At 52.3% G+C, this 25,285-nt stretch overlaps 1 long non-coding RNA gene across 1 annotated transcript; it reads right to left on the bottom strand.

Moving 5' to 3' along the window:
* Positions 1-19,610: 19,610 nt before the first annotated feature.
* On the bottom strand, positions 19,611-24,315 carry LOC125154502 (uncharacterized). Its single transcript, XR_007147811.1, has 3 exons — positions 24,044-24,315; positions 23,630-23,750; positions 19,611-20,099 (listed from the first exon to the last, which is right to left on the bottom strand). It is a non-coding gene; the product is annotated as an uncharacterized LOC125154502 (long non-coding RNA).
* Positions 24,316-25,285: the final 970 nt, after the last annotated feature.

The following is a 25,285-nucleotide window of genomic DNA, read 5'->3' as shown; positions in this document are numbered from 1 at the left end:
GCAGAGGGAGCGGCTAGAACAGAGGTGCCTACAAAGCCACCTGGTGCTACAAGGACTGATCATACCTACGTTGGTTGATGGATGGGTCAGCTTGGACCAGAAAGGACAAAGAGATGGCTCTCAGAAGCCCCTTGAATGAGTGACAGGGAGAAACGTCAGACCCTCTGATATTGCCATTGTTATTGCCGTTAATGAGGGCATGGGTGGGGGTGGGGTTCTGCCACTTTCTAGATGTGGGCACTGTCTTTCCCTGCCTTCCGGGTATGACCTGGGATCCTCCAAGAGCCCTCCCCACATTTTCTGGGTTTGGAATGTTTTCTGGACATCACAGGAAGAAACTTCCATTATGTAATACTCTGTGATCAGACACAGTGGGTTGGATTTGAGGTTTTAGGCTGTATCTGAAGCAAAAGCAGCTTTCATTTCTAAGCTTTATTGAACTTTGTTGTGCTTTTTTTTTAAAAAAAAAAAATAATGACCCATCTACAACTTCTGAACAAACTATAATAAAAGTGACAAATATTGGTACACCGCACAGAGATTGTCACTTTGGATTTACTGCCCCTCCAACTTTTTCTGGCGAGTCTCACTAAATTTACACTTTGGGCCTTAATCCATCACTCTATCTTTTAATGCAACATCTAATCTCACTGCTTCTTTTCTTCCTTTAATACGGTTTCTCTTGAGGTGTATTTGCAGGACTGATTTTTATCATTTGTAATGTGGTTAAAACAACGCGTTGGCTATAAATCAGAGCCATTATTGGGATGCTTGAGAAGTCGTGTTAAACACAATAAATTTAGTGCCTTTGATTTTCTGGGAAATCTGACAGTAGAAAGAATAACCGAGGCCCCTTTGAACTCTGGGGATGGGAGAATCATTCCTTCAAGGTGAAAATCGAATGCTTTCTCCAACCTCAAAACCTCCATTCCTGGAGACCAGGATTCAGACTGATATCAAGCAGTGGGTCGGTAGAGTCCCCTGCGAGCCAGATAATCTTGGTTTGGATCCCAACTCAGTCACTCATGTGCTCTGTGACCTTTGGCTAGTCACACAACCTCTCTGGGCCTCTTTCCCACTTTTAAGATGGAACTGGGTTGCTGCCTCCAAGGTTATGAGAAGTAACGATCAGACCCGTGGGGTGTACCTAGTACATACATGTTTGTTTACTAAGATGATCCCTCAGGAGTCAAGGCCTCCCCTCTGAGTTGGCCCCTGGACTTGACTCCTTCTGGAGGAAAAAAAAAAGCAGCACCAAACATCAGTTGAGTGGAAGCCTCCAGGGTCCACACCTGCAGCCCTCACTCCTCCGACAGGATGGAGGAGGGTCCACGTTCGGCTTTTTGCTCCAACTCGGAGCCAGATGCCGAGGATTTCAGGGCTCCCAGGCCCCTGTCCCTGCTTCTAGTGCCTTCCCTAAGGTGACTCAGAATTTTCTGGGGTCTCCAGGGAGGTTCCTGCCATCCCCAGTTGCATCTAGAAGGAAACCCACTCCAGCCCACAGCGCTGTTTACAAGAGCTAGGTTGTCCGAGGCCTCTCTTCCTGTCTCCACTCCAGACATCTCAGCCAGCCCCGCATCTTACACAGAAGAGTGAGGCTCCCACAGTGGGCATGAGGGATGCCTGTGTTCCAGGCAGACAGGTGCCACCAGCCTGGGTTCATCATCGGGGTCCTGATATCCAGCTCCCGACGGCTTTGCATGGTCCCAGCAAGACGAAGACGGGACTCCGCAACCACCCCCACGCTCACGGCACACCGAAACAGGCACGTTTCAGGACCAGAGCATAACATAACTGCGGTAAAACCCGGATGGAGGCTGTCCACCGGACACGCGCGTATCTCTCTATCTTCCCCTCCCTCCATTCATTCACCTGTCATCCTGAAGGCTCCTACCCTGAGCCAGCCTATGGATGGGATGCTACTTCTCTGGCTACTGGTCTCCTTGCTGTTTGTGCACATGGAGGCATGCTGGACCTCAGGGCCTTTGCACTGGCTGCTCCCTCTCTCTCTCGGATGCCCCTCCTCCTAGACTTCAACACAGCAAGGAGTGTCCAGTCTAGGGGAAGGCCAGTCTGGACACAGATGACCCCACTGGGCTGGGGTCAGGGAAGGTTGAGGGGCTGGGAGTCCAGAGCGGGGAGAGAGGGCTCTGCCTGAGGATCAGGGGCAGGTTTGAACAGCCAAGGATGGGGCCTGGGGGAGGAAGGGCCTTCCCTCCCCTCCATGCTCCACTCATGTTCTTCTAGACCCTCCTCCACGTGTTTGCTCACTCCAAGCCCTTCAGCAGGTGCCCCCAGAGCTTCCGGTCACCTTTCTGAAGCCCCTGGCCCTCGGGGTCCTGCTTGTGTCACATCTTCTCTAAGAAACGGTCTCTGGCCCAGCCTAGCCCAGCACCTTCCTTCCATCCTCTCCAACTGTGAAGTCCTGAGGTGGCCTTGCGAATGGCCACATGGGTGATGGCATCTCTTACAAACCCGCCCCTATTTACTGCAGACCCCAGAGTCGCTCCTGCAGCCCTGCCCCCCCCCCCCCCCCCCCGTGGGGAGGAAGACGAAGGGGTGGGGGACTCAGGTGCGGTTGCCCTGCTGCTGGAAATGAGGCCACCTCAGCCTGGGAGCTCCTTCCAGAATCCACACAGCTGAAATCAGGGTGATAAATGGTGCCCGGCATTGGTAGCAGCAAAGACGTTGGGGAGCATACATTTCACAAAGAATTAGTCACTCTAAACTGCTTTATTTAGTTTGAACTTAGAATAGTGCCTAACTTATTCAGCCAGGGAGGGGGAGGGAGGGGGCAGGAACGGGTTGCCAGGCCCTGCATCAGCCTGAAGGAGTCACGGGCGGGAAAGTGGTGACATCTGTCTGGGGGTGGCCGTTGGTAGCTTGTGGGCCGCCTGGATTCCTTCTGAATTTGGTAAAAGCCCCCGGGGATGTGAGCGGGGAAGGCACGACTTGCATCAGGAATGCGCCCTTTCTTTCTACTCCCGCGGTGTAGACGCAGGGAGGTGCCGGCATTGCTGCAGCCGAGAAAGCTCTCCCCACCCCACCCCCTGCTCCAGTGGCCCATCTGCCTGCTCGGCTGTGCGGCACGACCTTCCTGGGCTCCCTTCCTCTCGAAAACTCAAAACTCGGCCCCTCCAGACGCCGCTGGAGCTCTATGAGCTCAGTCCAAGCCCCTGGGAGAATTTCTCCCCCTGGCTTCCCGGACTGTCTTCCTACCCTGCAGGCAGGTTTCTCTATCACTCCCTAAGTCCTAACCAGGCCCCAGGGCTTGGGCTTTGGACCTCTCCCTCCACTGCACTCCCTCAATGACCCCCAAACGCATCCCTCTGACACCTGCAGACCCACACGCACAATCGCCTTTTTGACATTTTCTCTTGGGTGTCTGAAATTTTCCAGCCCCAAACTGAGTTCCCAGCACCTCCCTGCACCACCCCGAGCCCTGCTGAAGGATGTCTCCACCTAGGTAACAGCCGCTCCAGCCACTCCACACTCAGGCCCCATCCCTGGAGACCTGCCTGACTTCCTTTCCTTGTTCACACCCCCTGCCTAATCTGTCCTTCCAAATGTATCCAGAATCCACCCTGCTCTGCTCCCACCCAGTTCCCAGCCGTCCTCCTCAGCTGCATTTGCATTTCCCAAGTCCACCTCAGTCCCTGCAATCTAATCTCAGCAGGCAGCCAGAGGGAAAGCACCAGGTGGGGCCCTGCCTCTTCCCCTCCCTTTTCTGTCCAAACCCTCTGAAGGCTCACCTCACAGAGGGAAGTTCTTACAAGGGCGGGCAGGACCCCACTTCCAACCTCTGTCCTCTTTGCCCAAGCCCCACCTGCGCCTGGTCTCCTTGCTGCTGGAACACACGAGGCATGCGTGACCCCAGGCCCTTTGCGCTGGCTGTCCTCACTGGTGGACCCTGGTCTCTGGGACATCCAGCAGCTCCTTTCCCTTCTCCTTCAAATCTCTGATGGCGCTTCACCTTTTCAAGGAGGTCCACTCTGGCCCACCCCCTTAAGACCCCACCCCCACCCCGCTCCCATTCTCCAGGTCCCTATTACCTTCATCTAGTTTTAAATAGCATTTACTATCTCCTAACACACCATCCAACTCACCTAATCGTTACCTTTACAATTAGTTATCCCTGCTAGAATGTACGCCTCACCAAGCCAGGGGTTTGGGCTTCTCCGTTCACTGCTGTGTCCCCCGTGCCTAGGACGGTGCCTGGCAGGTAGCAAGTACTCAATAAGCGTGTCCCGGATGAAAGCATAATGCCAGGAAGCCCCAGCTAGACCTTAGGAGAGCCTGTGATGAGCCTGTGTTTGAGCCACGAGGCCGTAGAATTTAGCCGGCTGCTTGCACGGTTCCCTTGACGAGGGCCAAGTCGGAGGACTCTGCTCGCCCACGCCCGGGCGGGTTGTGCTGACTTAATGGGGCCGGCTGCCCCCCCATCACCGTCGCCTGCCGCTGCCGAGGCCTGGCCCCCGACCCGATGGCTGCCTCTGCCGTCTGGGGAGCGAGCACACTCTCGCAAAGCTGATGCGAGGGTCGGGGAAGGCAGCAGGCACAGGCAGCTCTGACTTGCAGCTTAAAAAAATTTTTTTCCCTATTTTCTTTTCTGTATATATATAAAAAAACAAAGTCCGAGACTTCAGAAAAATGCAAAAATCTAGCGGAAGAAAAAAGAAAGCCCCGAAAAGGGGGAACCGAAGCGGCAGGCTTAGGGCGGCACATCCGTGGACCCCGTGGGGCCTGGGGGTCGCTGGCTTAGACGAGCCCCAGGTGCCCGTCAGGTGCCGAGCCTTGCCCTCCACACTCCGCAGCTGACTGTCCTTGATTCTCAAACGACGCAATGGGTCTCTGCGGGTGAGGTCTGTGGTCTCCCCCTACTCAGCTACCGGTCCCTTTTTTCCTGGTTATAACACCCCCTTTTCCTCCCCTCGTCTTCGGCCGTATGGTTTGGGGAGGACCAGCAGGAGGCCTGGCGAACACGCGATACAGGCTCAGCCCGCATGCGCCAACTTCTGGGGTGAGCACGTGACCTAACCCGACGTTGAGCAGATTCCGCGGAGGGCGGGACACATGACCCTCTCGGCCAATCAGTGCTAGCCAGAGTGATTGGCTCAGAGGCCGGAACAAGAATCGGTTGGTCCAAACAGAGCAAACCCCAGGCATTGCTGCCTACGGGTCCGTGCCTCAGAGCTTTCCGCGGCTGGGGAGTGAGCTCACCAGGTGCCAGGAGTTAACTGGATGGCCGGATGCGCAATGGCGGGCAAACAGCCCAGCTCCCTCGCCCCTCAGGCAGAACAACCCTGGGGCACGTGCTGAACGGTCTCCCTGGCTTCCTCAGTGGGCTTAACCTCCAGGTGCCCGTAGGGGCAATTTGCTTAGCAATGTACTATGCTGAGTGTTTCCCTTCCCTGTCTCACTTCCTACCTCCCCAAACTCCCAAATAAAAGATTTTCACTCAAATATCTGCCTCAGGATCTGTGTTAGGGGAGCGCAGATTCAAACACAGGCACAGAAGAAGGAGCCCATCCACACAAAACCAACTCAGAGGCTAGTGTGGCCCAGAGAATGAACCTTGAGCACCAGGCTTGTGCCCCTTGATCCAACTGTGCCTGAAGTCCTCACTCTGGATGTTTTAGTAACTTGAATCCTCACATTTTTCCTTCTGCGTAAGTAATGTTTGAGCTTGGGTTTCTTTTACTTGCAATGGAAAGAGGGCTACTCATATTTCCATATTATTGACGAAAAACTGAAATTAGGTGAGCAATCGAAGCAGGTTTTTCTACCCAAGCCAAAGCAGCCAAACCTCCCTATGCTATAGCCACTGGCCTCGTGATGGTGAGGGGTGATCCCTCAGGAAATTGCAATAGGGAGGAAGGGATGAGTGTTACAGATGGGGCCAAGGCAGACGGATGAGAAACGTTTTAGCTTCCACAAACATCTGTTGAGTTTCTGGTGCATGCCTAGCTTGGAGTCTTCAAATTCTGGGTGATTCAGGGGACAGAAAAATGCAATGAAGTTCCAGAAGCTGTGGTGTCAGCTGCTGTCTTCCAGATCTTGTAGCCTTGGGAATGGGGGACCCTGATGCTGGGCCCAGCTCAATAAAGTTGTGATTGGCCTGCAGGCGGGACTGTCCCCTGTCCCTGAGTGCAGGACGCAGCATCTCCTAATGACTCCTGTGGCCCCTTGCTGAGGCTGCTGGTTCACCCTCCACTGTGGATGGAGCTCCATTCTGGGCGGCCGTTCTGTGGACCAACACTCACCACGCACCGTAGGGTTTCTAGCTGGTGGGTTTGGGGAGCTATTGTAGATGGAGGTGCCCGTTGAACATAACCCGTGAGCTGGAGGGTCCTCCACCTCAGATGGGCCCCTGTAGACCACCAGCTGGCCGGTACCCTCTGGTAACTGCACATGACTTAGAGCAGAGCACAGTGGCTGGGCCACCGAGAAAAGGTGTTGGTGGTATAGACAGAGCAGGCAGCAGGATGGAGGGACTCTGGAGAAGCAGAGTCTGATGTCTTGCCCCATTGGGCAAGGTGGTCCAAGGGAGCCCGGGCCAGCAAGCTTAGCCAGCCCAGGCCAGGAAGGGGGTTTGGATGGTGTCTGTGAATCCTTGAGCAAGGTATCAAGGGCAGGAGGTAGGTCCCAGTACCTGTCTCGCTTTGACCTGCTCAGCGTGGTGATGCACATGGTGGGACAGAAGCCTGGAGTAGCTGCTGGTCCTTTTGCACTGTAAGGACAGAGTCTGTCTGAGAATATGGCCAGCTCAGAGGGCCTGGAGTCAAGAACTGAGGATAGATAGATTACTGAAGACCCATTTTGACACCTGGATCCAACTATACCTGAAGCCGATATTACCCCTACTCCTAAATCTTCACTTGTATGACCCAAGAGATTACTCTTCCCCCCACCCCCGCACTTCATAATCAAATTGAGCTGAATAATTTCTGTTACTTGCCACTGGAAGAGTTCTAATACACTTACCTCTTCTACACGTGAGTTTATTCACCTGTAAAGTGGACACAGGATCTCTCAGAGAGGATTCCAATAACCTAGTATATAAAAGAATTTGTAATTGACTTTTTGAGAGGCAGAGAGAGCAAGCAAGCAGGGGAGGGGCAGAGAGAGAGAGAGAGAGAGAGAGAGAGAGAGAGAATCTCAGGCAGGCTCCATGCTGTCAGCATAGAACCCAATGTGGGGCTCGATCTCACGAACCATGGGATCATGATCTGAGCCGAAATCAAGAGTCAGACACTCTGCCGGCTGAGCCACCCAGGCATCACAAAAGAGTTTGTTAATTGTGAAATATTGAGTGGCTTTGTGGGTGGGGACCTCACACTTCCTTATTATAGAAGGAGCCTGCTGTGGAGAGGGGGGATTAAAGAATGGACAGAGGGATTCTGGAATGTTCAGAAGAGCCCCAAGCGGGGTCCTATGTGGGAGTCAGGGATGCCCCAAGGCTGCGAGGGTGCGAAGCTTTCCATGCAGAAGGCCTGATCAGGCCCTTAAGTTGGCAAGTAATTAACTTGCTTAATGAAGGTGTGCAGGTGCAGGGCTCCTGCCCGGGACGTGCTGGGGAGCCGTGTGACATCTGCCACCAAATAGGTCTCCTGCCCTGTCGTCACTGCCTGTCAGGGGTTGGTGGGAGCAAACTAATTAGGCAGTGGGTTTGGGAAGCGTAGCCCCTTGGAGCAGAGGGCTTGGCACGCGGGGGCCCCGGGTGCAGGCAGGGGGCATGGTGAGCACGGGCTCCCTGGGACGCCCACCCCTTGTGGGTTTGGGACGGAGGGGGAAAGAGCTGCCCGTGCCCGCCAGGCTGCAGGCAGGCGAGCTGGAGCCCACAGGCTATTTCTCACCCGCCCCACCGAATTCTGTTTCCAGAAATGATGGGGCAGCCCCTCCTCCTCCCAAACCACAGGCACGAGATACAGAAGCTTCCGGAGAATGCCAGTGCCCTTCCCTGGACCGGGAGGGCCTGTTTCAACAGCCTGCATGGGGCAGAGACACCCTGCAAAGTGGCCACCCCCTGCCAGACAGCCCTTGCTCCTGAGAGGCCTCCGTCCTCGTGGTTGGTGGGGGGCTGGGTGGTGCGGGGAGCACAGGGTCTGTCAGGAGTGCTGGGTGCTCCTGGGGGATGTGACAGAGAGGGAGACTGGGGTCAGGGCTGGTCAGAGAAGGCCCTTCTGAGGAGATGGCTTTTATGGGCTGAATCACGTCCCCTGAAAATTTATATATTGAGGTCCCCAGTACCCCATTACGTGACTGGAGACAGGGCCTTTAAAGACGTGAGTAAGGTTTGGGGCACCCGGTGGCTCAATCGGTTAAGCGTCTGACTTCAGCTCAGGCCATGATCTCGCGGTCTGTGAGTTCAAGCCACGTGTGGGGCTCTGTGCTGACAGCTCGGAGCCTGGAGCCTGCTTCGGATTCTGTGTCTCCCCCTCTCTCTGCCCCTCGCCCGTTTGTACTCTGTCCCTCTTTGACTCTCAAAAATAAACATTAAAAATCAATAAAAAAATAAAGAGGCGAGTAAGGTTACACGAGGCCATTTGGTGGCCCTAACCCAACGTGGCTGGTGTCCTTGTAAGAAGAGGAGGTCAGGACACAGACGTGCACAGGCAGATAACCATGTGAGGACATGGGGAGGACACAGCCATCTTCAAGGGATGTAGAGAGGCCTCAGAAGGAACCAGTCCTCCCGACACCTTGATGTTGGGCTTCTAGAGCTGCAAGACGGTAAGTTCCCTTTTAAGGCCCCAGCCTGTGGTACTCTGTTACAGCGGCCTGAGCAAGCTGACACAGGGTCTCTCCGTGAAGACGGGAAATGAGGCACCCAGACGGAGGGCCACCGGTGAGGGGCGGGGTCGTGTTCCCAGTGCGAAGGGGAGTGAGGGGCAGGACCGTCCTGCTGTGTCCCCGCCTCCCTCTGGGCCGTGGGTCAGGCCCAAAGCAGGGACACTCGATCCAGAAAGACGGGACAAAATCCCGGGGCACCTCCAGTGTGAGACACAGCTGAAGGCTGTGGCAGTGGTGGCCCTGTTCACGTGAAGCAGTTTCTATCTGGGGGGCTGTGTATCTATGCACGCGAAACCCACGACATCACAGAATCCACCTGCTGAGGTCATGGTGGGTCCTACAAAGGAGAAGAGCCGGGCCCGGCTGAAGGGACCTCGTGGTGGAGGAGACCCACGGGCAAGGCGGGGTGCAGCTTGCAGCCCTGGGGAGCCGAGGGCTTTGAGGCCTGCAGGTGGTGTTGGTTCAATCAAACTGAATCGGCCCCGAGCTACCTCTACCCAGCTGAGGGCTGCACTCGGGCCACGCTGGCCTGAGGACCCAGGTTCAAGACCCAGCTGTGAACGGGGACTGGGGGGTGATGCTGGGGGCATCTGGATCCACACTTCTGTCTGTGACCAGGCCTCGTAAGGAACATCCTCTCTTCTGATGAGCCACAGCTCCAGGCCAACAGAGCCAGCCTTGAGATTGAGCCTGAACTCCTGGGCCCTCCCCACCACACTGGCCTGGCAGGTCAGGGTCTCGCCAAGTGTTGGGAAGGGCTGGGTTTGGGGATGGTTCAGAGTCCTCCGACTGGCTAATGTGTCTCCCCGAGTGCCTGACACAGCCCCAGGCCCCAGGCAGAATCTGGCTTCTCTCAGGATAATCGACAGGGGTCTGGATGGGAAAATGTATTTCCAGCTTCAGCTCTACCTGGGGCACACCTGGCCCGGGGCCTGGCTGTCCCTTCCCCGTGTGCCCTCAGAGCCAGCCCTGGGCTGCTGCCTTGTGGCCCCGCAGGTGTCCTTCGGGCCCACCGGGGAGAGCAGGTCCTCCCCTCCATCCCTTCTCATCACCACCCCCTTCACGGTCTGGCCCCAGTGATGATCCTAGAACACTCTTTCCTCAACTCACAGGCCTTCCCTGGCTCTCCATTACCTGTGGCATGAAGTTCACACTCCCCACTGTAATCACCACAGACTCAGCTGTCCAGCCTCCTCTCCACCCGCCTCCTACCTGAGTCATGCCCCATCTGCCTGTCTTCTCCTCTAAAGCAGTGGAGTGGGTAAGGAGTGATCGATCACTCATGGATCAGGAGCCTGAAGGTCGGGGAAGGTCGGGGTTGAGAGGTGAGTCAGTCCCGGCCACACGGTGAGTGATGGCACAGCCGGGCTCAGATTCCAGGTCTGATTTCAAGTACTACGCGCTCCGGCCTCACCAACAGACACGCCCACAAACAGGGTCAGGGGTGTGGATTCCACACGGCACCCTGTGACTTTGGGCCCTGGGCGCTGGGGGTCCTGGAGGAGGAAGGAGATGGTGAGATCAGAGGATAACGGATACGGGGCACTTGGTCTGGAGCTAACTCCCCACCAGTAACAGTTATGGTGATTATGACATTAACTCCAGGAGTCCCTGTGTGGCCCTGCACTCTGATTGTTCATCCTCGGCCCCCCACCCCCCACCCAAACACAGAGCAGCTGCTGGGCGGGGTCCCCTGGGACCCAAGGCTGCCCTTGACCCAGCACCGGCATTAGTGTTTCTTTTTCTGTGACCGAGTTTTTCAGCTCATTCCGCATACCTGTCAGATTGGGGGACATGCCACATGACTTGTTCCCTTGTCACAGCAAGTCCTCGGGCCCCGTGACCTTGACGAGCCCTTCGGATGCGCCCAAGAAGCCCGACTCAAAGGCACGAGCCCATCTGCCTCTGATGAAAAACAAGGGGTCTAGTTTATTTATTTAAAAAAAATTTTTTTTAACATTTATTTTTTTGAGAAACAGAGAGAGACAGAGCATGAGCAGGGGAGGGGTGGAGAGAGAAGGAGTCACAGATTCCAAAGCAGGCTCTAGGCCCCAAGCTGTCAGCACAGAGCCTGGTGCGGGGCTCAAACTCACAGACCTCGAGATCATGACCTGAGCTGAAGTCGGTCGCTTAACTGACTGAGCCGCCCAGGCACTCCCGTCTAGTTTATTTTAATTTAGATATGAGCCCACCGTTTGTCAAGAGATAACTGAATGTGGGGCGTCGAAGGAACGCAATGAAACGCTCTTCCAGGCTGTGTTGGGAACAGGTGTGCAATCCAAGCTGCCGTCTGCAGAAGTGAGGATTGGCTGCCTGTGTATTTTGCATTTTGAGCAGGAATAAGGGTGGGACACACCCCTGGGACGGTGTGCCCGCAGGGTATCTCCACTGGAAGCTTCCAAATCACCTGCAGAAAAGGCTGGGAAAGAGAAGAACCACGCAGCTGAGGGCGGGACCTGATTTCTGGCTGAATCTCAAGCCTTGCCACCGTGCGTCCAGGCACGTCCGGGCTCGGCTGCAGGCTGGCCGCCTGGCGCCTACCCCCTGCAATGTGTCCCCCAAATAACTGCCCCCCATTCCCAGCAGCTCAGATGATTACAGACACCCGCCTCCCCGCCCAGCGCTAACAGCCGGTGGGGCCCGTGATGACACGAGGCTGTGGCTGGGAGGTCGCAGGGAGCAGGGCTGGCCGCTGAGAGGGTATTAAAACACAGCTTTTAGAGGTGCCATCTGTAACAATATCCCGGATAAAAGCCCTGGTCCCAGGGTCCTGTGGAACCGCTCTGGAGGGACACAGGGTCCCCGTGGGAGTGGCAGCTTCACAGCAGCAGGGCTCTGACTGCCTCCGGGTGAGGCTGCGATGCGGGCTGGATACCGCCGTGTTAGGGCTTCAATCGCGTCTCCCACCAAATCCGTATGTTGAAATCCTAAACCGCAGGACACCAGAATGTGACCTCGTTTTGGAGATCGGGTCTTTACAGAGTTAAAATGACATCATTAGGATAGACCCTAATCCAATATGACCAATGTCCTCTTAAAAAGGAGGACGTATGGGGGTGCCCGGGTGGCTCAGCCAGTTAAGTGTCTGGCTCTTGATTTCGGCTCAGGTCACGATCTCACAATCCCTGAGTTTGAGCCTCACTGACAGCACAGAGCCTGCTTGGGATTCTCTCTCTCACTCTCTCTCTCTCTCTCTGCCCCACCCCCCTCAAAATAAATAAACATTTTTAAAAAGATACATTTAAAAAAAGGGGAGGGGGACATGTGGACACAAGCACACGCATGCACACATGCCTGAACACGCACAACACCGCATGAGGTTAGGACTTATGTCGCCACAAGCCAGGGAACTTCCAGAAGCTTAGAGAAAGCCTTGGAACACGACTGTCCCTCACAGCCCTAAGACACCTTGAGTGGGGACTTTTGCCTCCAGAACTGTGAGACCGTGAACTTGTCTTGTCAAAGCTGCACAGGGTGAGGGTGCGTTGTTACAGTAGCTCGAGCCAATGCATGGCTGCGGGGTGCACGGGGAGTGGGGGACCCCAGGATGCGCTGGGAACAGGCGTGTCACAGCAGACCTCAGGATTAACTGTGGGGATAAGATGACGCCCTCCCACCCTCCCCTCAAGCAGCCCAGATTAGGGACAGTCTCCCGGCACAGACTTCCTGCCCCACCTGCTCCCAGGATGCAGTGGGGGGCGGGGGGGGGAGGCTGACTTGCTTGGATAAAAGAAAAGCTGCAAAGAGCTGAGGGAAAGATTAAAGTAATTAAGAACCAGCTTCCTGAGATGAGGGTAGTTGTTCTCCCTGTGAAAGCAGGGCCCTTCTCAGGCCCAGCCTGGACACGATGTCCCCTCCCTGGAGAAGCCCCCAGCCAACCCTGCTGCGTCTTGCACAAGCCACTAGTGGGCTCCCTGGTTGGAGTGTTTACCGTCTCCATGGAGGCTTGGACCCTGTACCAACCACAACAGAGAGGGTGGCCCCACACCACGCTGACACCCACTGCTGTTTCAGTGGGCTCCCTGCTTGGGCATTGACCCCGGATGCCCAGCCTGGCCCCACTGCAGACGTGAGGCCTGGTCCCCCCAGCCCAGCAGGGAGACCCTGAGGGCACCGGGGCCCCCCTTTGCTCCCGGCACAGGGCAAGTTCTATCTGGTGAGCATGTGCACCCGGTGTCGGTAGGGCCCGGTAATGACATCGTCTCTCCTTCCAGTAGGGACTTTTGTGGGGCTGGGGATGGTGGGCAGGGGGATCCAGGACAGGATATAAGCAAGACAGAAATGTCCAGAATCTTCTTTCTCTTCCAAGTTGGATTGCATCCCCCCAAAAGGATGTGTTTAAGTGCCAACCTCAGTACCTGTGAATGTGACCTTATTTGAAAATAGGATCTTTGCCAATGTAATCAAGATGACGTCATTAGGATGAATGCTAATCCAGCATGACTGGTGTCCTTATAAGAAGAGGGCACAGTGAGGGGCCACTGGGTGGCTTGGTTGGCTAAGCATCTGACTCTTGGTTTTGGCTCAGGTCATGATCTCACGGTTTGTGGGATCGAGCCCCACGTGGCTGCTTGAGATTCTCTCCTCTCTCTGCACCTCTCCTGCTCGCACTCTCTCTCTTTCCCAAAATAAATTAAAAAAAAGAAGAAGAAGAGGGCACAGTGAGAGGTCGATGCAGCTCCAGGGGTGAGGGTGGAGAGACGTGATCAGATGTATGCGTGGTTTGGGCAACATGGGAGAAGAGCCTGGCCTCTCTGGGCATCTCTGGCTCAGTCCGCCCACAGGTAAAACCTGACGAGGCACAGTTAGTTTTTCCTCCCAGGGAGGAATGTCACCTTGTGTCTAAGGAATTTGACTTCTCCCAAAAAGAAGTCTGGCCTTGATCGGAGCTCCTGCGAGGTAACTTTTAAGCACTGGGAATCTCCCAAGTAATGGAAGGGTCATTGTTATTCATGGGACCCTCAGGCCACAGCTGATCATTTATGCTAATGAGGTGACTCTGGTAGGCTCCTAGATAGCTTAGGTCTAGGGGATGGCTCAGGGTGGAGTCTGGCCACCGTGGAAAGACCAACCACATGATTAGAGCCCTGGGGGCTTTCAGGCATGTATTATTAGCCTGACCTGTGGTAGGGGAGGGGGCTGGAGACTCAGCCGCGAGGCCAGGGGATTCAGTCATCCCTATACCGTGAAACCCCAATAAAAACTCAGGACACTGACGCTCACAAGAGCTTCCCTGACTGGCAATATATTCTTTGAGCGATTGTCACACATCACAGCTGGGAGGGGGAAACACCATCTGGGACTCGATGGGGAGAGGACCGCAGAAGCTTCAAATTTGGGCTCCTGCCCAACTTTGCCCTTTGTCTCCCTTTGTTCTAATAAAACTGTAACAGTAAGTACAGTGCTTTCCCGAGTCCCATGAGTTGTTCTAGCGGATGATCCAACCTGAAAGACCCTGAGCTTGAAGTTGGGGGTCTTACCCTTGCCTTCTGCTAACGCCAAGTTCAACCCAACACCGCCAGGGGGCAGTGAGGGGAGAATGGGGCTGGCTCAGGTGGAGGACCCCACCCTGCCGCCCAGAGCAGATCAGTGTGTATGCCCCAAATAAGAGGAGCAACCAAGACATCTCATTATTAGGCCACCCCTTCCTCTGCTTTTTCCAAGTTGAAGACAGAGCCCCAGCCGCTCTACCTCAGCAGAAGGCTAATAAAAATGCAAACACGAGTCCCTGGTGGTGAGAACGGTTTCCCCATCACTAGCACTGTGTCCCCACATTCCTTTTATTCTCCTCTTAAAATATTTAAGGAAAGAGTATGTCTAGACTCAAATGTAATTTTTGATCTGAAGATGCCCTTGTGGTAGAATAAGTCGTCACATAAAAAAGAGTCATTGTAGGTAAGGAAGCCCGCACAATGATCCACCTTGAAGCAGATCAGCCTTTTAAGGGTCATCGTGGTTTTGGGGGGCAGGGACGGATATCTTTTCTTCTCTTTCCTGCATGGCCTGGACTCTAGACCGAGATACACAGACAACTCCCTTTTCATGCATCTGAGCCACCACCGGGGTCTCTTTAATCCTGTGGTCATTCAAATAACGTGGGAGACTGATTGCACCCCAAAATCACTGCATTGGAAAATTAATTTCTCTCATTGTTTGAAAACAATTTTCCGGGTGTTTCCTGGTCAATTTAGAGCAGGCTTAAGTCCTCAATTGGTTTCTTTTCATCTCGAAATGTCTGATGGATTCTTCTGAGGATTCCACTTTGAAAACGTAATTGACCGTATACAAAACAAAGCCGTTGATGGCTCTGTGAGAGTGTGTGTATATACAATATTTGATGGGCTAATTTTACCACATTTTAATTACAACACTGGATGGTATTATAAATTTGTGTTCAATTAGGCTCAAGCCATCAACTGCGGAATACATTATAAATTTTGTTAAATCAGCCCAACTGATGTTACAAGCTCCCCTGTAATAGCAAGGATACTGTTGTCAGATCAATTTAACCCCCTACTCTCCATCCAGGCTTGGATTTGTCGCCGTCAAATTGGCTAAATAAAGGAATAGCAGCCTTATAATGAACATGAGCATGGACAAAATCAAAGCATAAAACGTATAGCAAAGGCCACCACAGATCTGTAATGCTCTCTGCCTGTGTCTCTACAAGCTACAGAGAGAGGTCACACAGGTGAATCACGGTCCTGCCTTGGAGAAAAGAGGAGGCATAGAAAGTTTCAAGTCAGATTTCTGTGAATCTGACCCACCTAGCTGCTCTAGAGTCTTGATGAAAAGTTCTCATTAGAAAATAAAGGGGGATTAAGAACTGGGGTGTATATTACTCCTGTGCACCCACCTTCTGTTCTCCTCTTCCTTCCCAGCTCTCGGCAGCTGCGTCCTTGCTGTTAGCCCCGGTCTGGCTGATGATGTATGAGAAGCGGCGTGTATCACTCCCAAGCCGAGGCACCGAAAAGGAGGCACCATCCCCCAGCCTCTCCTTCCCCTGTCTGGATGGTTGAGAAGGCCCCCCATCAACCTGGATCCCTGAGTGACTGCATGGAGAAAATATATCCAGTCCCTCCACTGGTCCTGCCTACATGTGCTGGATATAGACTGTGAACTAGAATGAAATCTGTGTTGTGTTGAGTCGTTGAGATGTTAGGGTTATTTTGTTAATGCACAAAGCTTCTCCTATACTGACTAATACAAGAACTTTCAAATAACAGAAATATGGTAAGACTCAGTGACAACTCCAGTTTGGACCATCACTTTATTGTGTCTCTCCTGAGAGAGCTTTGATGAAGGCACTGCAGTATTTTGGAGGGCTTTGCATTATTATTTTGGCCCTTCATGCTCAGTGTACAAATCTGTCTTAAATTGTTCCTTGATACCTGTGTTGCCCTGGGCCATAGATTTGATTGACCTGACCTTCTCAGGTCCTATGTTTATAAAATATGGCTAGACCGGGGCACTTGGGTGGCTCAGTTAGTTAAGCATCTGACTCTTGCTTTTGGCTCAGGTCGTGATCATACGGTTCATGGGTTCAAGCCCGTCTGGCTCTGTGCTAACAGAAAGCCTGCTTGGGATTTTCTTCTTCTCTCTCTGCCCCTCCCCTGCTCATGTTCTCTCTCTTAAAAATTTTTTTGAGAGATAGAGAGACAGATCACAAGTGGGGAAGGGGCAGAGAGAGAGAGAGGGAGACACAGAATCCGAAGCAGGCTCCAGGGTGTTAACTGTCAGCCCAGCGCCTGATGCAGGGCTTGAACCCACGAGTTGTGAGATCATGACCTGAGCCGAAGTCGGATGCTTAACTAATTGAGCCACCCAGGCACCCCTAAATAAATAAATTTTTTTTTAAATGAGGCTGGACTTCATTCATTCATTCATTCATTCATTCATATAGTCTAAACATCAGATATGTTTGGGACTATGTCAGGAGCTGCAGGGGAATAATTGTAAGAGCTGACAGTTATTGGCAGCTTGTCATGGGGCAGACATTGTGCTGAATGTTTCACAGGCATTGTGACACTGCATGCTCCCTCCCCTTCCCCATGTGGCAGGTACCCTCACCCCTATTTTACAATAGCGGGAATGGGAAGCAAGGAGAGTAGAGACTTTGCCCAGGGAGTCCCCACAGGAAGTGACACAGCCAGGGTCTACACCTGGCCTCTGGACTCAAAAGCCTAGGTCTCAGACCAGACCAGTGGCAGATGAAGCCCCTTCCTGCTGGCCCCATTTCTGAACCACCCGCTAAACCCTTCAAAGCCTCTCTGCTGTTCTTAAGATCATGGCTTACACCCCTACCCTGGCTTCGTGGGCCCTGGGAATCAGGCCTCTGCGGCTTTAGCGCTGTCTCCTCAACCCCTGTCACTCTGCCCCATCTGAGTGTCTACCTAAGAAAACTTCCCTCCTCCAGGACACTCCCCCAAGGCTACATTTCCCACGAAGCCCCCATGGTCCTACTCCCCCACTGCTTAGTGTCCGTTCCTCACATGGCCTCATCATTTGTTTACTCCTGGTTGGTCACTTCATGGGCCCAGGGTGACCCTCATATTTGTCACCCTGGCCCAGCGCAGTGCCTGGCGCACAGTGGGGTTCAGTGCCCATTGGCCTAGTTATATCCGAATGCACCTACTGGGGGTGGAGGCATTCCCAGCAGATCCAGAATGGCGGTCAGCCCTGCACTGGGGCCACCACGACCTCAGTGATGGCAGACCAACTCTGAGAAGTGACATCTATATACATATATACATATATATATATATATATATATATACACATATATATATACACACACACACACATACATACATCTATATATACATCTCTATAACCCTGGGCTCAGCGGCTCCCCGGAGGCCCTTCCCCCATTAACAGAGAGTAATGGCTGCCTGCAGGTGATTCGGCACCACCTACTCCCCAATAGCAGCCGTTAGCACTCCTGTCCTTCGTGGTTAAGAGGACACAGCCGAAGGGAGAGTTGAAGAGAGCCACTTCTCTCCATCCGAACCCAGCCCAGTTCCTGGATCTCTCCAGCCACGTGTGTCTCAACAAAGCCACCGCTTCCTGGGTCCACCCAAGCTACTGGATCAGAAGCTGGGGACGACATCTGTCATTTCAAACAGATCGCCAGGTGGCCGGGGTGAGCCCCGGATTCCAGAACTGAAGTCCAAGAGCTCCAACATCAAGACGGCGGTATTTCCCAGGGGTTATGAAGCTGGAACATTCTTCCTAGAAGGTGACCATCTCTCCCTGCGGCAGCTCTTCTCGGTCCTGGTGTGCTTTTGAATTACAGACTTTCTGGGCCAGGGCCAGGGCAGTGGTATTTTTTAAAGCTCCCAGGTAAGTCCAGCGTGCAGTCAGGTTAAGAACGGCTCTGCTGAGGGGCACTGAGCAGAGACAAGGAGGAGGGGAGGCTGACCCTCTGGAAGACGATCGAGACCGCGCTGCCTTCTCCCTGCCTCCCCAGCCTCCAAACATGAAAGATGCTGCTATCAGAGGAAGGGGACAGAATATTCTGAAGTTCCAGCCGATGTCCGGAACCTGCATTCTACTGCTGAGAAGGCATCACTATGGGATGTCTGCTGATTGCAGGGTGTACAAACCGGCTGCAGGTTGATGGAGCCCACTTCCCTTCACCACGACCCCCTGGAACTTTGGCCCTGCCTTTTAACCTCATCTGTAAAATAGGAATATCATCTCCCTTGCCAGGCTCAGTCAGGACTCCAGCGTGATCGTAGTCACAAGTGCCAGTTAACTGCACAGGACACATCTTTCATTCACTTGGCCACTTGACAAACATTGGCTGAGCAGCCTTGGCTTAGGGGGCACCGGGCTGGCGGTTCGGCATTGAGAGTGGCCGATGTGCAGCCAAGAATCCATCGATTGGACCCATTGTGAGGTCATGGGGTCCTCTCTCTCTCTATATAAAGTATTTGTAGGTCAGCTGGTGGGGGGAGACATTCCAGAGACAGGCCAGGAAAGTGGGCATTTAACTTCACAGACCACTGATGGTGTAAGAGTTAGGGAGGCTGGTTGTCTGGATTTTAAAATGAAGTTTGGCCAGAGATTTAGCTGTTAACACTTCTCGCTCCCCTCTTTTCCTCCTTCTTTTGGTGTCTCTTTTCTCTTTCTATTTTCTTTTATGGATAGAGTCCATTGTACTGTTATCAGCATTACTTGTCATCCACTATTTTCTTTCCAACAATAAAACCCTCCTTGGTGTCTCCATTTACAAGGATATCTGGAGTTATTTGCATTCTGACAGCTTAAATCACGCGTTTTAAGACCGGTCACGAGGAAAGCAGTAAATCTATGACTTAGCTTCAGTCCTAACAAATAACACAAAAAGGTCTCATATCACAGCAATAAACACCAGCAGTGCTTGGCGACTCATTAGGGTTCAAGATTCATAACCGTGATGGACAAGTATTTTAATAGAAAGAGAAAGGGCAGTGGGAGACCAAAACGTTCCTTTTTCTTTCTTTTGTTCCTTCTTTTCTCTTTATTTAGGCCTCCTGGTTGTGATTTTAGATGATAAGTTCTCAGGGTGAGAGAGATCTGAGGCTTTCTGATTTTGATTTGTAAATACAGTCCGAGATGTGCTTACTTACACAAGCAGAGATGGCAGGAAAAGGAAACCGGAGTGAGGAATCACTGGGTGAGTCAGAACCACGTCAAAGAAACTCCCACTCCATTTCCTTACTAACATCCCACCTTGTTTGGGGTCAAATTATCCTCTATTTACAGAGCTCTGTGACAATCCGTGATTAGTTATGACATCACCATAGTACCTCTCTTTGTGCTGGAGTTGTGGATTCAGATACTGTAACAGTCACCCATGGCTGCATAACAAATTCCCCCAGAGTCTTGGCAGCATAAAACAGTAAACATTTATCATCTCACACAATTTCTGTGGGTCAGGAATGGGAGCGTGGCTTAGCCGGGGGCTCACTAACAAGGTTCAGTCAAGATGGTTTTTGGTGCTGTCATCATCTGAAGGCTTGACCGGGACTGGAAGATCTGCTCGCTTTCATGGCTGGCAAGTCACGTGTTGGCTGCTGGTGGCATGCGGGCCTCCCCACAGGGTACCACCTCACAACACGGTGGCTGGTTTCTTCCAGGGAGAGTGACCCCCCCCAAAAAAAACAAGGCAGAAGCCACAAGGTCTTACTTAATCTAGTGTCTGAAGTCATGCTGTCATTTCCACAACATCCCAGGGATTATGCAGGTCAGCTGTGTTCAGTGTGCGAGGGGCCTTCTTGGATAAGAGCCACCACAAATACAGAAGATCTTCCCCAAGCTCCCTGTGAATGGGTAAAGAAATGCTTTGAAGAACATCATGTACAAGCCACAACAAAGCCCGTCCCCATGTTTTCAGGGGCTTTTCTTTCAGGAAGGGAAGGAGAAAAGCATGGCAAGCAGGTTGTATCTTGCATGCTCTTGCATATCAATTGGTGGGGCTATCTGGAACAATGGAATGAATAGCGCCAGTCTGGGCTCAGCAGGAAAGCATGGTGATCGATTGGCGATGCCTGCCACAGGCACAGGAATGGGGACTGGTGACACAAATGCACCTGTATTGCTCTGACTTAACCATAGCCAGGCCCTCCGGGGGACATAGGAGCAGTCAGTCATAGTAACAAGCAGCAAGCAATGGGTTAATTATGATACCAGGTAGAGTCACAAGACCCCACCACCAGACAGCTGTGGAGGTGACCATCCACTGATGAGCAGCTTGGGAAGAGACCCTCCCCACCAAGAGTCTGTTCTGGTCCCAGAATCACATGAATGAATCACAATCTCACAAAGCCTAGAACCAGAAACCTCCCTAGAGGCCATTAAGTCAAGTGTATTGTGAACAGTTTTTGGTTTCAGACCCCTTTAAAACAAATCCCCTCCAGGACCACATACAAAGCAGGTAAAGATAGAATTGTTTGGGTGGAAGTGAAGTGGGAGCTTGGAGCCTGCCCGCTCAGACTGCCCCTGGATCATCACCGGGGTCTCTGATGTGTCTCTGTTGGGGTTCCAAGGGGTACGGTTTGAAAACCACTGATTTACCCCATTTCCTCCATTTTACAGCTAAAAAAAAGGAGTCCAAGAGAGAAGCAGGGATTCTCAAGAACATGTTGGAGAGGGGTTCCTGGCTTGGTTTTTGCAGCGTTGGGTCCCTGGATGGTCGTTGCTCCAATGTGGGCATTACTGAGGTGGAGGGAGATCTGGGGCCCCCCAGGGCGGGACCAGTCCTGTGCTGGTGGCCTCTGCTTGGCAGCAGGACTGACAGACAGGTGGGCTGAGGTGGGGACCAGTGTGCCTGGGATGGCAGCAAGGGCAACTTCTGCTCCTGTCCCTTCCACTCTCAACATCCTCGACACACACGTGCCCACTCATGTGCATTTATGTCACACACGTCCAAACCCGCAGGCATTGGGGATTTTTTATAGCCTAATGAGACAGTGTTCCAAGTGTGTTTTTACCTTTCCCCAACTCACGGAATGAAAGCAGCAGGCTGGGCTTCTGTGCATCTTCCACCAAGGGCTAATTTAGTTGTGATTTGTGGCAAACATTTATGGTTTAATAAAGTGACTTTCCGGTTGCTGTGTTTATCACAGCTCAAGTGAGGAGCCTCACGGGGGAAGCATCTGGGGCTGATAATTATTAAAATAAAACCACTTTTGTGAGCCATTCTGTCAAGCTCCTTCAGTGACTCAACCTCCCCCAAGCCCAAATGTGAGAAAAGAGAGAGAAAGATCAGGGAGGGGGAGGCTGTGCCCAGACAGGGGGTCATGTCAGGAAGGGTGTCCATGGGGCAGGCAGGACAGAGCCCTCTCTGTGTGGTGACTAAGGAAACTACCCTGTGTGCCACCTCTTAGCCACAGAAGTGGCACCAACATTGTGACCACGTCATATGCAGAACATATGGAAATGACTCTGTTTCACTTTTTTTTTGTGAGATCTGGGCGTCCACAGGAGCCCTGACCTCCATGGGTTTTGGGGTATAGGCTCCATTCCAATAAATGGGGACCCACCACTCTTTGGAAATCAGAAATTTCTGATTGCAAATGGTCACAGGCTGAACTGGTCCCCCTTCCCAATTCGTATGTTGATGTCCTAACCTCTGGGCCCCGAGAATGTGGCTGTAGTTGGTGATGAGGTCTTTAAAGATGGAATTAAGTTAAAATGAGGTCAGTAGGGTTGACCCTCACCAATAGGACCAGTGTCCTCATAAGAAGAGATTAGGACGGGTGCCTGGGTAGCTCAGTTGGTTGAGCATTGGGCTCTTGATTTCAGCTCAGGTCACAATCTCACAGTTGTGAGATGGTGTGCTAACAGCACAGAGCCTGCTTGGGATTCTCTCTCTCCCTCTTTCTCTCTGCCCCTCCCTTACTCTCTCTCCCTCTCTGCCCCTCCCCCTGCTTGGGCTTTCTCTCTCAAAATAAATAAATAAACTTAAAAAAAAAAAAAGAAGAGGGGCACCTGAGTGGCTCAGTTGGTTGAGCGTCTGACTTTGGCTCAGGTCATGATCTCGCAGTTCATGAGTTCGAGCCCTGCGTCGGGCTCTGTGCTGACAGCTCAGAGCCTGGAGCCTGCTTCAGATTCTGTGTCTCCCTAGCTGTCTGCCCCTCCCCTGCTCATGCTCTGCCTCTCTCTCTCTCTCTCTCTCAAAAATAAATAACATTAAAAATATTTTTAATTACAAAAATAAAAAAAAAGATATTAGGTCACAGACACACATGGACAGAAGACCACTGAGGACACGGGAGAAGACAGTCATCCACATGCCAAGGAGAGAGGCCTCAGGAGACACCAACCTGCCGACACCTTGACCTCAGACTTCCAGCCTCCAGCACTGTGAGAAAACTAATTTTGGGTGTTGGAGCTGCCCGGTCTGTGGTATTCTGTTATGGTGGCCTGAGCAGAATAACTCTCACATGACCCATGGAGATAAAGTAGCCTGTTTCTTCTCACTAACTCAGACCCAGTGCTCGTCTGAGAATGTCAAGGATGCTTGGGCTGGAAGGATTCTGTCTCAAGGTCAAGTTAGCCAAGACTTTTAATATAACATTGTTGAAGATAGCAAGTTTTCAGGCCCCTGAGGACTCCAGAGGGTTGTTGCTGAGGTAGTCTCCTTTCTGAGAGCTGCTGCCTGCCTCACCCAAGACAGGAGGAGGCCAGAGGAGTATTAATAGGTCTTCAAAGTCATTCATTATTTGTTGTTGCATATAGCCATTCAACAAACACCAATTTAGCACCCAGCCCTATAGCCTACTAGAGTTAATCCCAGCCAGCAGAGGGATTTCCTCTTCTCAGAATGTGTTCCTTTGATCTCCTTGTAAAAACTCGGGCTTTGGGGCTCCACCTCAGGGCTGATGACTCAGAACCTCTAGGGGCGTGGATCCCTGGGAATCCACCTTTTGAATGTATTTTCTGTGCGATTCTGGTGCAGATGAGTGTTTGAGAGCCTGTGCTGCACCGTAACCCCAGTGCTGGTCATTTGGCCTCTGCTCAGACTCCCGAGGGGGCGTGTCTCACATGCTGTGGCCGTGACAGGCCATGCATTTCTTTCTCTTGGAGCTGAAACCTGCCTTCTGCGGCTTCTATCCTAGGGTCCTGGCTGCACCTTCCAGGTCTCCCCCCTTCCCAACGCCCTTCGGGTGTCTGAGGACACACATGTGGGCCGCTAGAGGTAGAAGAGAAGAGATGTCACTGAAGGGCAGAGCAAGAGGGGAGAGAGAGACAGGAGAGAAAGTGCTAGAACACGTGGGCGTCTCCATTCCCACAGAAGGGAGTGATGGGGAGATAAGCCAAAAGTGAGACAATATTTTACAATTTTCACCTCTGTGCTTTTCTTTTCTGGAAGTCAAGGGCGTTCATACAGCCTCAAGATGAACTAGGATGGTCGAGGCTGAGTTTCTAAGAGGAGTTCCTCTTCAGCTGAAGGGTACTCAGGAAACAGACTGGTGAGAGAAGCAGAGAAGATTCCAGAAGAGTGCCACCCAAATAGAAATAGAATATGGGCCACATTAAAAATAAAGAATAGGGGCATCTGGGTGGCTCAGTTGGTTAAGTGTCTGACTTGGGCTCAGTTCATGATCTCACGGTTCATGAGTTTGAGCCCCACGTCGGGCCTGCTTCAGATTCTGTGTCTCCCTCTCTGTCTGCCCCTCCCCTGTTCACATGTTCTCTCTCTCTTTCTCAAAAATAAACATTACAAAAAATAAGGTCACCATTTGTGTTAATTATCTATTACCTCAAACTTAAAAGAACAAAGGTTCTACATGGTCTCTGTAGCTCAGGGATTCCGGAGGAGCTAAGCTGGGTGATTCTGGCTCCCGGTCTCTCATGACATTGCAGTCAGGTGAGCAGCCCAGCCTGTTGTCATCTGAAGGCTTGACTGGGGCTGGAGGAGCCCCTTCCATGAAGTTCACTCACATGGCTGCCATGTTGGTGCTGGCTGTTGGAGGGAGGCCTCAGTTCTCCACAGGGCTGTTGGAGTATTCTGCTGACATGGCGGCTGGCTTTGCCTACAGTGAGAGAGCTGAGATGTACAAGGTGAGGCCACAATGTCCTTTATGACCTGGACTCTGAAGTCACACTCCCTCATTTCAGCAACATTCTCTTAGTTACACAGACCAGTCCTGTCCACGGAGAGAGGACTACACAGTGTGAACTCCAGGAGGTGAGAAAGCCGTTTTTGTTTCAGGAGTGCATGTGTAGCTCATGTTGATTCCAGAACTTTCTTTGAAATCCCTGGGAGAGAAGTAGTCTTCTCCACCAGCAAGGCCCGTAACTAGGTAGAAGGCCTGCGTAATGCTGATTCTAGAATAGCTTCTCAGGACTTCTCATGCCTTGTGCATTTATTTAACATGTATTTTTTTTATTATAAAAATAATATGAATTCTTTATAGAAATATTTTAAGATTATTCCTAATCTTGCCGCTTAGGGGAAACTCTTGCTAACATCTTGGTGTATTGCTTAGTTTCTTCCCCTCGGTCTCTGTCTGTCCGTGTCTGTCTGGCTTTCTGTCTTTTCCCACCGCCCCCCATCCATCATCCTTTTTATAGCAAGACATTTAAGCTGATCTCGTTCCTGCACATCTTCTGTGGCATAAAACTAAAAATAATAGCTAATGAGTCATGGTATCTCCAGGCTCTGGATCCCCAGCAACCTGGTGGTTAGGGGCTTGAAGCATTCTCATTATGACTCCTGAACAACCACGTGGGCCCTGGTCTACCTGTTACCCCAGGAGCTGGCAGGACACCACTGGGGCCTCAGCCTTTGTTGGGGTCAACGTCAGAGCCTAGAGGCCCCGCCTGGCATAATATGTGGGGAGGGGTACTCCCTGCCTCCAAGCCTTTGGCAGATCTGGCTGTGGGTCTAGGGAACGGGGCAGCTGCGAATTCTGTGAGTTCCATGGCCTGGGGCAGGCTGGCCTTCAAGGGGGTGGTGCTCACATTTGCCCTTCTGCACTGGATTTTTTTTTTTTTTTTG

This window comes from Prionailurus viverrinus, chromosome E3, assembly GCF_022837055.1.
Source record: "Prionailurus viverrinus isolate Anna chromosome E3, UM_Priviv_1.0, whole genome shotgun sequence".
NCBI lineage: Eukaryota > Metazoa > Chordata > Mammalia > Carnivora > Felidae > Prionailurus > Prionailurus viverrinus.
Note: the sequence above shows the minus strand (reverse complement) of the source record. Positions and strands in the feature narration are given on the sequence as shown.